Raw genomic sequence first — 13,697 nt, 5'->3', positions numbered from 1 at the left:
GACTATGCGGCCGCACTGAGTCTGGGGGAGGCCACACTCATGAGGGGAAGGGCCCTTCCTGTCCCAGTCTCCAAGCTGCTTGCTGAGCCTCTCTGCCCCCTCCTTTGCTCCCCATCCAAGGCCCTGTGGCGGCTAGCACCCCACCCAGCCCACCTTCCACATGTGCGGTGATCGTGTGATTTTCGGGAAATCTAAGGACAAAGGCTGGGGCCTCAGGCCCTCCCCCAGGCCCCCAAACCCACCGACCCGTAGACAGAGGACCCCGGAGGTGTCTGATCTTCTGGAGGTCACCAAGTTCACGGCGGCACAGCCCGGCCAAGAGCAGAGGTCTTCTGGGCCAGGCACGCCCTGCCAAGTCACAAAGGCTTTACTGTATATATTCCAGACAGAGGAGGAAGAAATTTAGGTTTTTCCACCCTGACAAAGTACTGTGGATTATTTGCAAGAAGTCTGGGAAATTCCAGAAGTCTGTTTTCAAAAGCCGCCCACTTGGCTGCCTAGAGTTCTGTGTATAACCCCTCGTTCAGGTACGGAAGAGGATGTCTTCTGAAATTGCCAGACCCCACGCTCGACTCCTCGGGTGGACAGATCTGGAGACGGAGAGACTGCAGATCCTAAATCCTGCTGTCCCACCCTCGTCCCTCATGTTGGCCCCGGCTCCCCCCGAGAGTGGGACCCGTGCTCCCCAAGTCACCTGCCCCAGTCCAACACCTGGCTCGAGCTGGCATCCAGCAGAGGGCCGACGTCTGTTTTACATTACTCAAATTCTTCCTGACTCTTGTCAGCTCCCCTCCCTCTCCACCCCTATAATGTGCCTGGGCCCCTACATGTCAACTCCGAGATCAAACTGAAATTCCATTCACGGACGTAAATTGTCCATGTGATTTGAGTAAAGTGGGACAAGGCCCTGGCTGGTTATTTTTCCTGGATTCTCAGACAGGGCTATTCACATGTTGGAAGGCACTGCTTGCATAATTGGGCTGTTGCTTTTGGATGAGTCTATACATTGCTCCTGTGTTGGGGGGAAATACAGGGGGGAAATACTACGAGGGGGAAATCAGTGCCTGGATTAAGTGAATCTGTCGGTGGTACCTAAGAACTATTTATAAAGATATAGAAGGAAATGTGTAAAATATACAAGTGTAAGAAAACCTGAAAGTGAAATCCTTTCTTCCCAAATAATTTAGACGAAAACCAAGGGTCCTACATCGAATATTTAAGGAGCTGGCTATGGTAGGTCATTTTAAACATGTAATTATCATGGCACTCTGAGAGTTTGATAATGTGGCTGTAATTATTCCATTCCTAAGACTCTATTTTGTTCTTTGATAAACCAATCTTTACTTAAAACATTTTAAACACAGAAAAGTTCAAATACGAATAAAACAAACACCTATGAACCCACAACTGGAATTTGACAGCTGTGAACATTTATTTGTTTTGCTCCAAATGTATGTTTTTTCAACGAAGGAAGTGGAATTTTAGGATCAAGGACATTTTATACTGCTCACTCCCTATCTTGGACTCCCTCTCACAGACCATCTCTGCCATGAACTTTGACATCTTTCCAAGAAAATAACTATACGTGAAATGTGTGTGTGTGTGTGTGTGTGTGTGTGTGTGTGTGTGTATCCCAAAATAATGTAGAGCCCTTAAGGGGGAGCAAACTTTTCCCGTAAATGGCCTGCTAATAAACCTTTTCCACTCAGTAGATCATACGGTCCCCACCGCAGCTAGTTGTCTCTGCCATTGTAGTGTGGAAGCAGCCACGGGCAACATGTAAGCAAATGGGCAGGGCTGTGTGCCAATAAAACTTTATTGACAAAGGTAGGCAGTGGGTGGGTTCTTTGCCGCGTCCCGTTATACGGTATTATGCTGCGTGTGTATTTAAATATGTATCAACGGGGCTGTAGCTCATTCATTTTTAACTGCTAGTTAGAATTCTCTCAGATGCAATGTTTCATGTTATTTAGCCAGTCTCCTATCCATAGGCATCACCTTAATGCCTATTGTGTTTCTTTTAAAGGCCCTCCGCAAACTCAGGCTAGCTGGATTCGACGGAGCCCAGCTGGAACGGAGCCACCCCACGGACTCTGGGACCGTTTGGTGTAAACTCAAGTTTCGGAGGATGTGGTAGTAACATGATTAGCTCGTGCTCTCATGTGGACATCGTTGCATTGCGCCCACAAGCTTCTGGCAAGAGCTAAAACTTCCGCCTCTTAATTATCCATGCAATTTTTTGTCTCCTTTTTCCATTTGCCTTGGAGACTCGGGAGGATGCTTTGCCCGAAGTGGGTGGCTCCTGGCAGAGAACAGGTATCACACGCTCAGACACCCAGGGAGGGCAGGCCAGAGACGTGGCCAGAGGCCAGATCCTAAGTGAGGGACACGGTGGGGCGGTGGGGGGGGGGGGGGGCCCCGTCTCAGTGCCGGCACCACAGGGGAACGTGGCCACAGCTGCCGGGTCTCCCGACTCTTCGAGAGGAGTTGTGCATCTGGGTGGCGACACGAATCCTCCCAATTTTCAAAGGCGACCAATTCAGTGGAAGGAAGGGAGGGAGGGACCCCCGTGGCAGAGCCACAGAACAGATCTGGCCCCAGTTCCTGACCTCTGAAGGGGAGCAGGGACAAGGAATCCCGGCGTGGAAGCGGAGTCCAGCCTTCCTCTGGGGGAACTCAGAAGCCCGTGGCTCTGTCCCTGCTTCAGCCCCGGTCCACCTGGGCAAGCCTACCAGCCTCGCGGGCTGAGGAAGTTCCGGTCTGTGAAGTGGGGGCCGAGGATCCGCATGGAGCTGACCTATTTACGAAGCTGGGGCGCTTTGGGAGAAGCAGAAAGGAAGACGTTATTGTCATTACCCTACAAAACCTCTGAAACGTAGTACAAGAAGCAGTGCTTTCTTCCAACAAACCCCATCCGCTTCGTTTTAGGGCGTGTGCTTGTGAGGTCAGACCACACCATCTGCACAAAACAGCACCCCGGTTTTTCCGCTAATTCCGCAGGGCCGCCTCCCTGGAGCCTGCCGAGTGCACGATCCGGTGTGGATCCAAGAAAGACTCTCCTTAGTTAGCTTTCTTGCGAGACGTTTATTAGAGCAAGTCCTGCCCTCTCCCCAGCCTCCAGTAAATTACGTTCTCTCTTCTACTCCATCCCCCTCCTCAACTCGGAGAAAATACTTTCGCAACGATTTCCCAACGTTTTGCCTTCTTCATTCTTAATTTCATTAGGGTCCCAGCCAGCTGTGCAACCCAGGCATCTTCCCAGCTCTTTGGGATCATCATTTTACAGTTTTCCCCTAAGTTCCAAAGAAACAAAACAAAAAAATCCTCTTATAGAACGCCAGGCTTCCCAGCAGACCGGAGGGGGTGTCATCCTGTGGGCTTTCTGGCTGCTGAGGCTTCTGGAAGAAGCTGGAGCTGTCAGGGGGCGATCACGTGCCTGGAACACGTCCCTCTTCTCAGAGCTGACCAGAACAGCTCCTTCCAAGGAGCCTGGACACTTGGTCCAAGCCACAGGGTCAGTCGATCTTCAGGAAGACACAGGTGGAGTCACCACAGCATAATTACGACCTAATGCTAGAAAAATAGAAAGCTGGAACATGCCGTAGCCTCCACGGGCAGGCCAAACGCTTCTTTTCTCAGGGCCACCACCTCCTTCTAGAACGTGCCCTGCCTCCCCTCTTGGCCCTCCACTTGGGTGGTGGTGGTGGTGGTGGGGCTTCCGAGGGCCCACATGGGCAATCGGATGGCACAGACCTCAGGACTGAGATTTCCCTTGGCGTGGGAGGCACGCCGGTTGAGGGGTGCTGGGCCACAGGACTGGCTGATCCCGGATGTGACTCCCATCTGAGGCTGGCTGGCTTTGGGCAAGTTACTAATGGTGCCTCTGGAGTCGGTCGCATCCACCTGGGAGGGCTGTTAGGACGCTGGGCCAGCAACGAACGAATGAAAGAATGGGCAAGACTGAGCACCACGACCGGGTAGCGCCTGCCCCGGAGCAGACAGCTCACCGAGCACCCAGGAGCTGGACTCTGACCCGCATCCACAGACACCCCAAGCTGCTGAGGCTTGGACGTTCACTGAACCCGTCCTGCACAAGTCACGGGGCATCTCGGGGAGGGGGGGGGGTGACAGAAAGACCTCCTTCTTGCTCTCAAGGGGCACATGCTGAGGTGGGGTGAGACCAGGAGCCCTGCCCCACAAAGCCAACACTTGATGTGCTGTCGGGAACCGTAAGTGCTGGGTGAGCGGAGGGAGAAAAGTGAACCCAAAACTTCCTTCTGAAACCCCAGAGTCCTCCGGGCACTCTCTTGCCCCTCAGCCTTCTGTGGCTCTCCGCTGCCTGCGGAACGAGGCCCGATCGCCCAGGGCAGGGCCCGCTCTCTCCTCCGCACGGAGCGTGGCACCTAGTGGGGGCTGGTAGGACAGATAAATGGCATTCTCTGGTTGGCTTTCCGGGCCCGCATCCACTCAAAGTCCCTGGTGGCGCCCGCTCCACCGGCCTCACTCAGGACCATCCCCGCTTCTTGTGTTCCGGACCGACCCAATGTTGTCCAGCTCCTCTACTGGGGAAGGATTGCACGATTCCAGGTCCCCAAACACATGGACAGCCCTCGGTGCCCAGGGTGGAGATCCGCAGTCACAGGATCTCCCACTCTTGGGACAGGCTCCGACTTCTTGTCCAGGTCTCACTTCTTACTTCTCCCTCTTTGGGCATCTTTACCGGCAGTGTCGGCAGACGGGACCCTAATCCACACTGTCCCTTTTCTCAGTTGCTCACTTTCTGTCCTGTGTCCATCCATGAGATTTCTGCCGCTTCTCCTGTCAGCTCCCCAATTCTCTGTGGGTCCGGCAACACCCTGACCCAGGTGGAAACCATGTGTCAAGGTCAAAGCAACCTTTAGGAGCCCGGGTGAATCACAAGACCCCGGGGTGGGATATGCACCTTCCGGAAAATAAAACCCAGCCACAGCAAGGGCTACGAGGAAGCCATGAGACCACTCGGGTCTGCAGATGACTTCATGGTTAACCCCGGACTTAGCTCTGCCATTTCTCAGCCTCTGAAATCGTCTGTATTTGATGGGAAAAGAAACCTTTGTCTCTGAAACCTTCAGACAAGAGGCGCCACCTAAATCCTGCACAACTTGTATTCTTAAATGTTTAATTGTACCTCCTTCTGGGATAATACGGCCAATTTCTGAAATACAGCCATAGCAGTAAATTTCCTGTAAGAATTTACTGCCAGATTAATAGTTTTGTAGTGTAGCTATTATTGTTTTAATAAGGAAAAAAAAAAAAACATCTGAAAAGGCTCTGCACACAATATATGTATGTTCCAGGGTGAGCTCACGTAGGCAGGCAGCCAGCTGGACATGTCAGCCAGGGAACCAGCAAGCAGGGCTCAGGGTGGTGGGGCCATGTTGGTCTCACTGGGAGGAAGGACAGAGGCACCTGGCTTCTCACTACCTGCTCCCCAGCCCCCAGGAGCACTTCCAAACTTCAAGGTCTTGAGAGCCGTTTGACATAAGACTCTCTAGACACAAGGAAATGGAGAAATTTCTTCTGAGCATAAGCCGTAGCCCACGGTCCTCTGGAAAGTTCTACCTGCCTTTGGACTCACCACCAGACAAGGACGTTGGCATGAGACACATTTGTGACGTTGCCCCCTCTGGCGGGCAGACCCGGACTAGGGTTTCTGGAAGAAAGACCGTGACAGGCTGTGGAGTCTGAGTCACCGGTGGGCCAACACAGCTCATCCGATGACCCACCCGATGCCTCCTGGCCTTCATCTTAGACCCAACAACTGTCCTACTAACACATGGCCTTAAAATTCAAAGACCCCGCGAGGCGTGAAAGGACATGGAAGGAACCTTGAAAGCATAGTGCTAAGTGAAAGAAGCCAGTCTGCAAAGGGCTACACGGGTAGGATGCCAACCTACCTACACGGGTAGGATGCATTCACGTGCAAAATGCGAAACTGTGGAGACAGTAAAAACATCGGTGGTTGCCTGGGCTTGGGGGTGGGCGCCCCGGGACCCCCCGAACCTAAACTCCAGCCTTACACACAACGTAAGACCGGCTACTGTGTCCGCGTAGACGGGGAGCTGGGACAGTGGCGGGGTCTCGCACTCTCTGGCCGTGGAATGGCCCCTGCTCACCCTAATTAAGTTCTGGTCCTTTCTAAGCTGGGTTCGAGTGTTCAGCCTAAGAATTTCCCTGAAGCTTTCTAGGGATCCAGTGTGGGGATTTCTTCGTACCTGTATTAACACTTCATATGTAGCCTGTGCTAAAGAGGAATTTTCTTTAAAAATCATTAATCCCAGGAACAAGCAGGGGCAGGGTTGGGAGGGAAGCGGCACACAGGAACCTTCTGGATCGTGGAAGTGGTCTTCGTTTGATCTGAGTATATGTGGCAGGCTGAATAACACCCCCCCCCCCAGCACCAAAGATGTCTACGTCCTAATCCTCGACACCCATGAATATGCTGCCTTATAGGGCACAGGGGACATTGCAGGTGTGAGGAAGTTATGGGTCTTGAAATGGGGAGATCATCCTGGGTTATGGGGTGGGCCCAATGTCATCATCAGGGAGGCAGGATGTAAGAGGGAGAGGCAAGGTGGTTAGAGACAGAAAAGAGGTGGACAGATGCCGAGCTGCTGGCTCAAAGACGGAGGCTGGGGCTGTGAGCTGAAGGCTGCAGGAGCCCCTAGGAGCAGGAAAAGGCAAGGAAGTGGATTCTCTCCTAAAACTTCTGACCTCCCGAATAGTAAAATAACAAACGTGTGTTGTTTTAAACCACTAGTTGGTGGTGAGTTTTACAGCCGTATTAAGAAACTAATACCGTGTGTCCGTACGTGGAAAGTCATTGCCATCTGCACTTAGGATTTGTAAAGCTTGCTGTATGTCAGGTGAGATCTCCACCTCAGCGTTACTGGCATTCGGGGTAAAATTTTTCTCTGTTGTAGGACGCTGTCCTACGCATTGTAGGGTGTTAAGCAGCGTCCTGGGCCCGGGCCTGCCTGAGGCCAACAGCCTCCCCCCAACCCCAGACGTGACGCCCAAAAATGGCCCCAGACATTGCCAAGTGGCCCCTAGAAGGCCAAACCACCCTTGGCTGAGAAGAACTATTATTCTCCAGCATAAAAAAAAAAAAAAAAAAAAAAGTTAGGGGGCTCTTGGGTGGCTCAGTCGGTTAAGCGTCCGACTTGGGCTCAGGTCATGATCTCACAGCTCGCGAGTTCGAGCCCCGCGTCAGGCTCTGGGCTGACGGCTCGGAGCCCGGAGCCTGCTTCCGATTCTGTGTCTCCCTCTCTCTCTGCCCCTAACCCACTCACATTCTGTCTCTGTCTCTCTCGAAAATAATAAATAAACATTAAAAAAAAAGTTAGTATACCTCCTGTAAAAGAAAACAAGCCTTTGTCCTCTGCTAACCCAAGTAACTGTAGAGCCACTCGCTCTATTCAAGGTGCAGACGAGACTTCTCCCTCGGAGGAAAGCTTCGCAGAGAAGTGATCACCTGGCGTTGTCTTAGAGGGGCCTCCTGAAAATGGCTAATTTTCCCGTGAGTGTGGGGTCGGGGTAGGCTGTGGCATTGGGGCACACGTGCCAGCCTCTAGAGGGACCCAGGTGCCTGGGCTGAGGCCCCACAGGGCTGTGAGCTGAGGGGGCATGGGCGGTGGAGGCCCCCACTTCGGTCCTGGGTCCCTTCTGTCTTTCCTGCCCTGGGGCCGCAAACCAGAGCCCTCTGGAGAGGGGTTGACGAGGGTCTGGAGTGTGAGGGGCGTGGGGGGCTTTGACGCTTCCCAGCCGGCAGTGTGGGGGGAGAGCACTGGGCGACTGATTAGTTGGAAGGAAAACAGGGCTGAGAAGGGACAGCTTTCATAAACAAGAAGTCTCTGCCTGGCAATTTCCCTCTTATCCCCAACCTTGAACTAATTTTCAGGAAATCTTTCTTCCCCAATTACCTAATTGCTGCTAAGTGACATTTGAAGAGCTCCAAGGGGCCTGGGTCGGGGGGCTGCCCCCGCCTGGGCCACCTCCTTGCTGGAGAGCGTGGCCCCCGGGTCCCGGAGGCGGGGGGGGGGGGGGGGTCGTCTACAAGTGTGGCCGCCCTGGCTCGTGCAGCACCCCCATCGAGCCCCCCACCACATTCCCACTTGATGGGGGTCAGGGGGGTCGCCTGGGAACCGGGGAAGGCGACACCGAGAGGCTGGAAAACGAGAGACAGACACCGTGCGCGAGGCTTTGGGCGGCCGCTCTTGTAAACAGGGACCAGCAGCTTCTGGATGGTTCTGCCGCTTCCTGAAAAGCAGCTCAAGGTGGCGCCAGAAGCCTTTCTCAGGCCGCTCAGGCCAGCGCCGGAGGGAAGCCTCGGCTTCCCCGTGTCCCGAGGGAGCTGGTTTCCAGGGGGCTGGGTGGGAGCAAAGTGCAGAGGAGAGGGGCTCGTGGCCCCAAATCTTTCCTGAATTAGGGAGATCCCATCTCTCAGGGACATGCCGGAGGGGAACAGCGATCTCCTCGTGCTTCCTCCCGCAAGGGCGCTCTGGTTCTGAGCTCTCACGGTGGAATAAAAATTTCCATCCTCTCAAAGGGGCTTCGAGAACAGGGAGCCCTAGGGAGGGGTGTGGGGTCAGACCCTCGCAGGACGCGTCAGCAGCAGCTGGCAGCTGGCCGGTGTTTACCAGGGAGGCCACTTCTGCCTCCTCCTTCCGGGCTGAGATTAAATGTACAGAACAGCCCAGCTGTTGGGAGGGCTTTCTGCAGGGTATTTAACAGACCGTGTCACTGTCCAGCTTAGCGGGATCAGGAAAAAATAAAATAAAACGGGCCCTTGTCCGCACGACCCCAACTCGGGATCGTGCCGTCCGCGCCTCTTGCCCGTGGACCGGCTCCGGGCCCCGATGGGCTCCTGGGTGCGTTTGCTCCCGACGGGGAGCCCCAGCACGGCCCTGACAGCCAGGGCGTCCCGAGTCGTTGGACCGGGTCCTGCCTGGGAGGAGAAGGGAGTGAAGAACTTTTCTGTTCTGTCCTGGGGTTTATTATTCAGGCTTCTTGGATTATTAAATGCTAAAATACATAAAAATGCAGATGCTGCTGTTTTTATGATCCAAGAATGCGAGGTTTAGGCAAGACGCCTTCACTGAGTTTGGCCCAGGCTCCCCGTGACGTCGGTCCTGCAGGGTGGGGTTTTCTCTGACCCCTGCCTGTATGGTTTCCCCAAACCACTTGTTTCGGGAACCAAGAGGTCACAGCACCAGGTGCTGAACCTCCAGGCCTTTGGAAAGGGGGGCCCCTGGACCGGCCACTCGGGGGTGGTCTGCAGCCCGTGTGGAGAGACGGGGGTCAGGGCTGGCAGAGTGAAAGGTGGCGTCACCTTGCGGGCAGCTGAGAAGCAGCCGGGCCCGGTGCCGTGTGGCCCGGAGCAAGTGACCGCCCCTCTCCGTGTGCTTTGTTTTCTCACCTGTAAAATGGGGGTGATGAGTCAACTTCCCTCAGGGGTTCTCAGCTTCGGGATTGATAGTCATCATCATTCTGAGTCGTGGGGGCTGGCTGGGCACTGTGGGAATCTCCCCACCGGACGCCAAGGTACCCCCCCCCCCCCACCCAGCGGACAAGCAAAAATGTCCCTAGATGTCGCCAGAGGCCCCTGCCCTGCCTTCGAAGGCCATCTTAAGGATTCAAACAGTCAATATGTGCAAAGCTCAGAAGCGTGCCTTGCATGGGAAGCGCTTAAAAACACCCGCCCGTGGAACTGGGGGTGGAGGGCACTGCCCACACGTTCCTCTGGCTCCGAGGGGCGAGTGCCTCACGTCCTGCCCCGGCCGCCCTGTGGGCTGTGATTTGTGACATGTCCACCGTGTCCAACCGCGACACTGGCATTTTCCCTGCAAAGTTGTCTCCCCTCTACGGAAACCAGGTTTGGAGACTCCAACGGGGGCTCTGAGCTAATGTTCTTTTCCCTCTCCCTTGGCTCGTTTACACCCAGGGCACACGGTGCTATTCCTGGGGTCCTCGCTGGCTTCCCGAGGGGAGCAAAGGCATTCCCCTGGATGATGGAATGACCGAAACTTCGGGTCTCCCGACCAGGCCTGGGGAGCCAAACGCCGCCTCCCTTTGCGATAACGGCTGCTCGGGAACAAGGTTCTCCCAAACCGGAAATGTCAGAGCATCTGCTACAGGCCTTTGGAAGGGGTAAAGTTGGTGGCCATAGGCCCAGAGGGTAGGTACCCCGACTGGGAGGGTCCAAAATGGCAGGCGGAGGTAGGCGCCAGGAGGCCAGCTTCCCCCTGGGCAGCGAGCGAGGAGGTGCAGGAGGCAGGAAGTGAGAAGGAGACCTCTTAGCTGGGCCGGGGGTCCTCGCATGTGGTCACGAGGCAGCACCAGCCTACTTGGTAAATGCGCTGGTGGGGAACGCTTTTGTGGGGCCTTCTGGGGGACAGCACCTGGCACCCACTGGGCAAGGCAACGTTGCTGCTGAGCTCCGAGGCCCCAGGTGGAGCCACGGCGTGCGATCCGCGTCTTCTCTGGGTCCCAGAGGTGGAGGGCGGGGGTGGGGAGAGCAGACGGCAGCTGGGGCGCCTCTGGCCCCGGGACTGGGGCTCAGCCAGGGGCCCTCGATCCGGGCAACAGTGAATATGCACCTGATTTCTCCACAAACAAGGAGAAATCGGTCGTGACAAGACACACACTTTGAGGCATCAATTCCCCATCGTAATTTCAAAGCGAATAAACGAACCAGGGTAATAAAGTGACAAGTAGGGAAGACGTGGGTCCTTAATGGGGGTGCCCTGCACGCTTATCTCGGTTGCCCTGCTGTGGTCACCAGAGCCCGAACACCGGGTGGATGTAAATAAACATTAATCAGCTTCTCCAGGGGCCGTTTATTTGCTGAGCCAACGTGAATGCTCTTGGCAATTTTTTCCAGATCACTCTTGACGGAGACTCTCACGGCTTCTCAAACAACTGCCTTTAATGTGCTTTCAAAAGTCTCTCGCTCTCTCTCGCACACTCTCTCCGACTCGTCTTTTTCCGCAATCACCTCATTAAAAGAATTTGAAAATGGATGGCAAATTGCCAGCTGCTTTTTAGAATGATGACTCCATCTCCACGGCGAGGGACTAATTTTACGGAGGAGAAAAGGAGACCCTTACACGTCTCATCAAGACGCCAAAGTCCGTCCTTCCTTCCTGGGGTCGTTATGCAATCATCACCAGTCAGACATTTTCTTGCCTAACTCATGGCGTGGCTCACCGACTCACCTCTCACAAACGGAGAGGACAACACACCCCTTGACTGTTTCCCCCCAGGCCCGTCGGGTCCTCTCGGAGTGCGTACGACCTCGAGAGGTTCTGCCTGTTGCTTCCGAACGTCCCACGGCAGCGGCACCCAGCCTCGTGCCCCTGGGTGTGAGCGCGTTCACCATGTGAATGAGCCCCCTCACGACGCACCATGCCTGATCAAAAGCAGAGGGAATCCATCCACAGAATGCGTGGTTGGTTTGCGAACGAGCATCCCAGACCGCCACGTCTAAGTCACGTCACGGAGCACAAGATACATGACCGCTCAGGTTACAAACGTGTGTCAAGGATATAGACTGTGGGTCGCCAGCTGGGCTCCTTGGATGAATGGAACTCCAAGTTTCCTCTCCCATCGCTGTCCTGCTTTGTCTCGGCCCCCTCCCTTCCAAAGAAATGGTAGCTGAGGACCACAAAGATAGTGAGACTCAGAAGCTGTCCCCCTGGGAGGGTGGGCACCCGACTGACTCACTGGGGCCAGGAAGCCAAGTGAGAGGGTCAGGGCCGTGTTCCGGTCTTTCTTTTCCCAGCGCGCGGCCCTCATGCACCCACTCACTGTTTCTTGTTGACGATGAAAAATCGTGACCTTTGTGGCTCTGTTCCTATTGACAGAGAAGGGACGGATCTGCCTAAACAGAAAATAAGACTTAACCAAGAATGTTTCACGCCCCTCGAGACAGGCGAAGTCAGTGCGACCTTTTGCGATCAACCAAGCCTGCAGCCAGCTTCTGTCACCATATGTCACTCATTCGTTCACTGAGGACACAGCCAGGGCCCCACAACGCCCCCGAATCTAAAGCACTCGTGTTCTCACCCAGTTCGATCCCGGAATCCCCGAGAAGGACCTCCTTCTCCAGGTAGTTTTCTAAGCCAAACGTTTAAGATTAAAATTGGGCCTCCCAAAATGTGACCGATGGAGATTTCAGTCTTATTTATTCTGGGAAGCATGACAGGTGTGCCCGGAAAGAACCTTTCCCATCGAGACCCCCAGATGCCAAGGAAAGCACGTGTGGGAGAGAGAGTTTCGACACACCACGACCCATTCTGGCTTAAAGAGCACGTGAGAAAAACCTAATGCGAGACGGTCGACGAACACAAGCATACTTCTGGGTGTGCCGTGGTCGAAGCCAGACAGCAGGGTGGGGGAAGGGAAAAGCGAGACGTGGATCTGGGGCCAGGGCGCCGGAGGGGGGACTAGAGGGGGAGGCGGGGGGTGCCAAACACAGCCTCGCCTATCCTGCTCCCCAGGAGACCGGGGACACCTTGAGGACACAGGCCAAGTCCTGCTACTCTTCGTGGCCTTGCAATGCCACACGCTACCTAGTCCGCAGCAGGCACTCGAGAACCACTTGAAACTGAACAGGAGCCAGAAAGACTCTCATGGAAAATCCTCCCTCATTTTGTGGCTTAAATGAACTCAGCTCGATTCAGTTCTACTGGACAAGCTCTCCTCGTCTCTCCCTTCTCTTCCTTTCCTTTCTTCTTTTCTACCCTCCTCAGGTTGAAGAGAAGATACTACTACTCCCCCCCCCCCCCCCCCCGCCCCGGTCCTTCTTGCATTACAGCAACTGGGGGAGCCACAGCTCCGGAAAAATCCCGCATCCAGGTCGGAGGTCCCAAGAGCCAAATGCAAAGACCGATGTTTTGTTTGCTTCCTCACCTCCATTTTATTTCTGAGGAAATAAGACAGAAAGGTTTGTCCCTGATGTAGGAAACCCTTTGTCCGCCTCTCTGTCCTCGACAGAGGGCTTTGGATGGGAAGGATAGCTTGTGAGGAGGAAGGTCCCTCTGGGCTGGCCCGGAGGCCCGGAAGGGATAATGTGCACCACGGGCCTGGCAAGGCCCTCTTTTGCCAGCACTGGTGTCCTCATCTGAGAAGTGAGAGGTTTGGAACAGGCATCCAGACCGTCCCTCTGTGGGCCTAGAACTCGGCTGAGGTCACATGGTTACGGAGAGGGGGGCCAAGACTCACATTTAGGACCCCTGCTTTCTTAGCACACCTTCCCTCTCTCTTGAGGAGTTCTCGCCGGTGAGGACCAGCCCCTGCCTTTCACTGGATGGCCTTTCAGATTTCTCAAAGGTCCTCAAAGACCTTGGGAGCCCTTCCTAGTCCAGGGCGTGTCTTGCCCCCAAAGCTGTCTTCAGGCTTTGGCAACCACAAGACTCCTTCACTGATCATAGCAAAGTTGGCATAAAAACCTGATTTCCTGAGGTTCACGTGGATTCGTGGTGGAGAGATGGAAGTATAAAGGGTTGATATAATTCCATCTCCAGGACACGGACACCGCAGATGAGGGTCAGCAACTGAGATACATATGCTATGAGAGGATTCGTGACAAAGAGGTTGGTGTGCCCCCCCCCCCCCCAAGTTCTGTTTTTGTTTGCATTTCACCTAATGAATCAGGT

General features: G+C 54.6%; 1 long non-coding RNA gene across 1 annotated transcript; it reads right to left on the bottom strand.

The window, feature by feature from the left end:
- Positions 1–10,862: 10,862 nt before the first annotated feature.
- Positions 10,863–11,921, bottom strand: LOC121019875 (uncharacterized). Its single transcript, XR_005785801.1, has 2 exons — positions 11,840–11,921; positions 10,863–11,449 (listed from the first exon to the last, which is right to left on the bottom strand). It is a non-coding gene; the product is annotated as an uncharacterized LOC121019875 (long non-coding RNA).
- Positions 11,922–13,697: the final 1,776 nt, after the last annotated feature.

The sequence above is a fragment of the Herpailurus yagouaroundi genome, unplaced genomic scaffold, assembly GCF_014898765.1.
Source record: "Herpailurus yagouaroundi ecotype Mexico unplaced genomic scaffold, PumYag 246, whole genome shotgun sequence".
Taxonomy (NCBI): domain Eukaryota; kingdom Metazoa; phylum Chordata; class Mammalia; order Carnivora; family Felidae; genus Herpailurus; species Herpailurus yagouaroundi.
The sequence above is the reverse complement of the archived record's forward strand: the minus strand, read 5'-3'. Positions and strand labels throughout refer to the sequence as shown.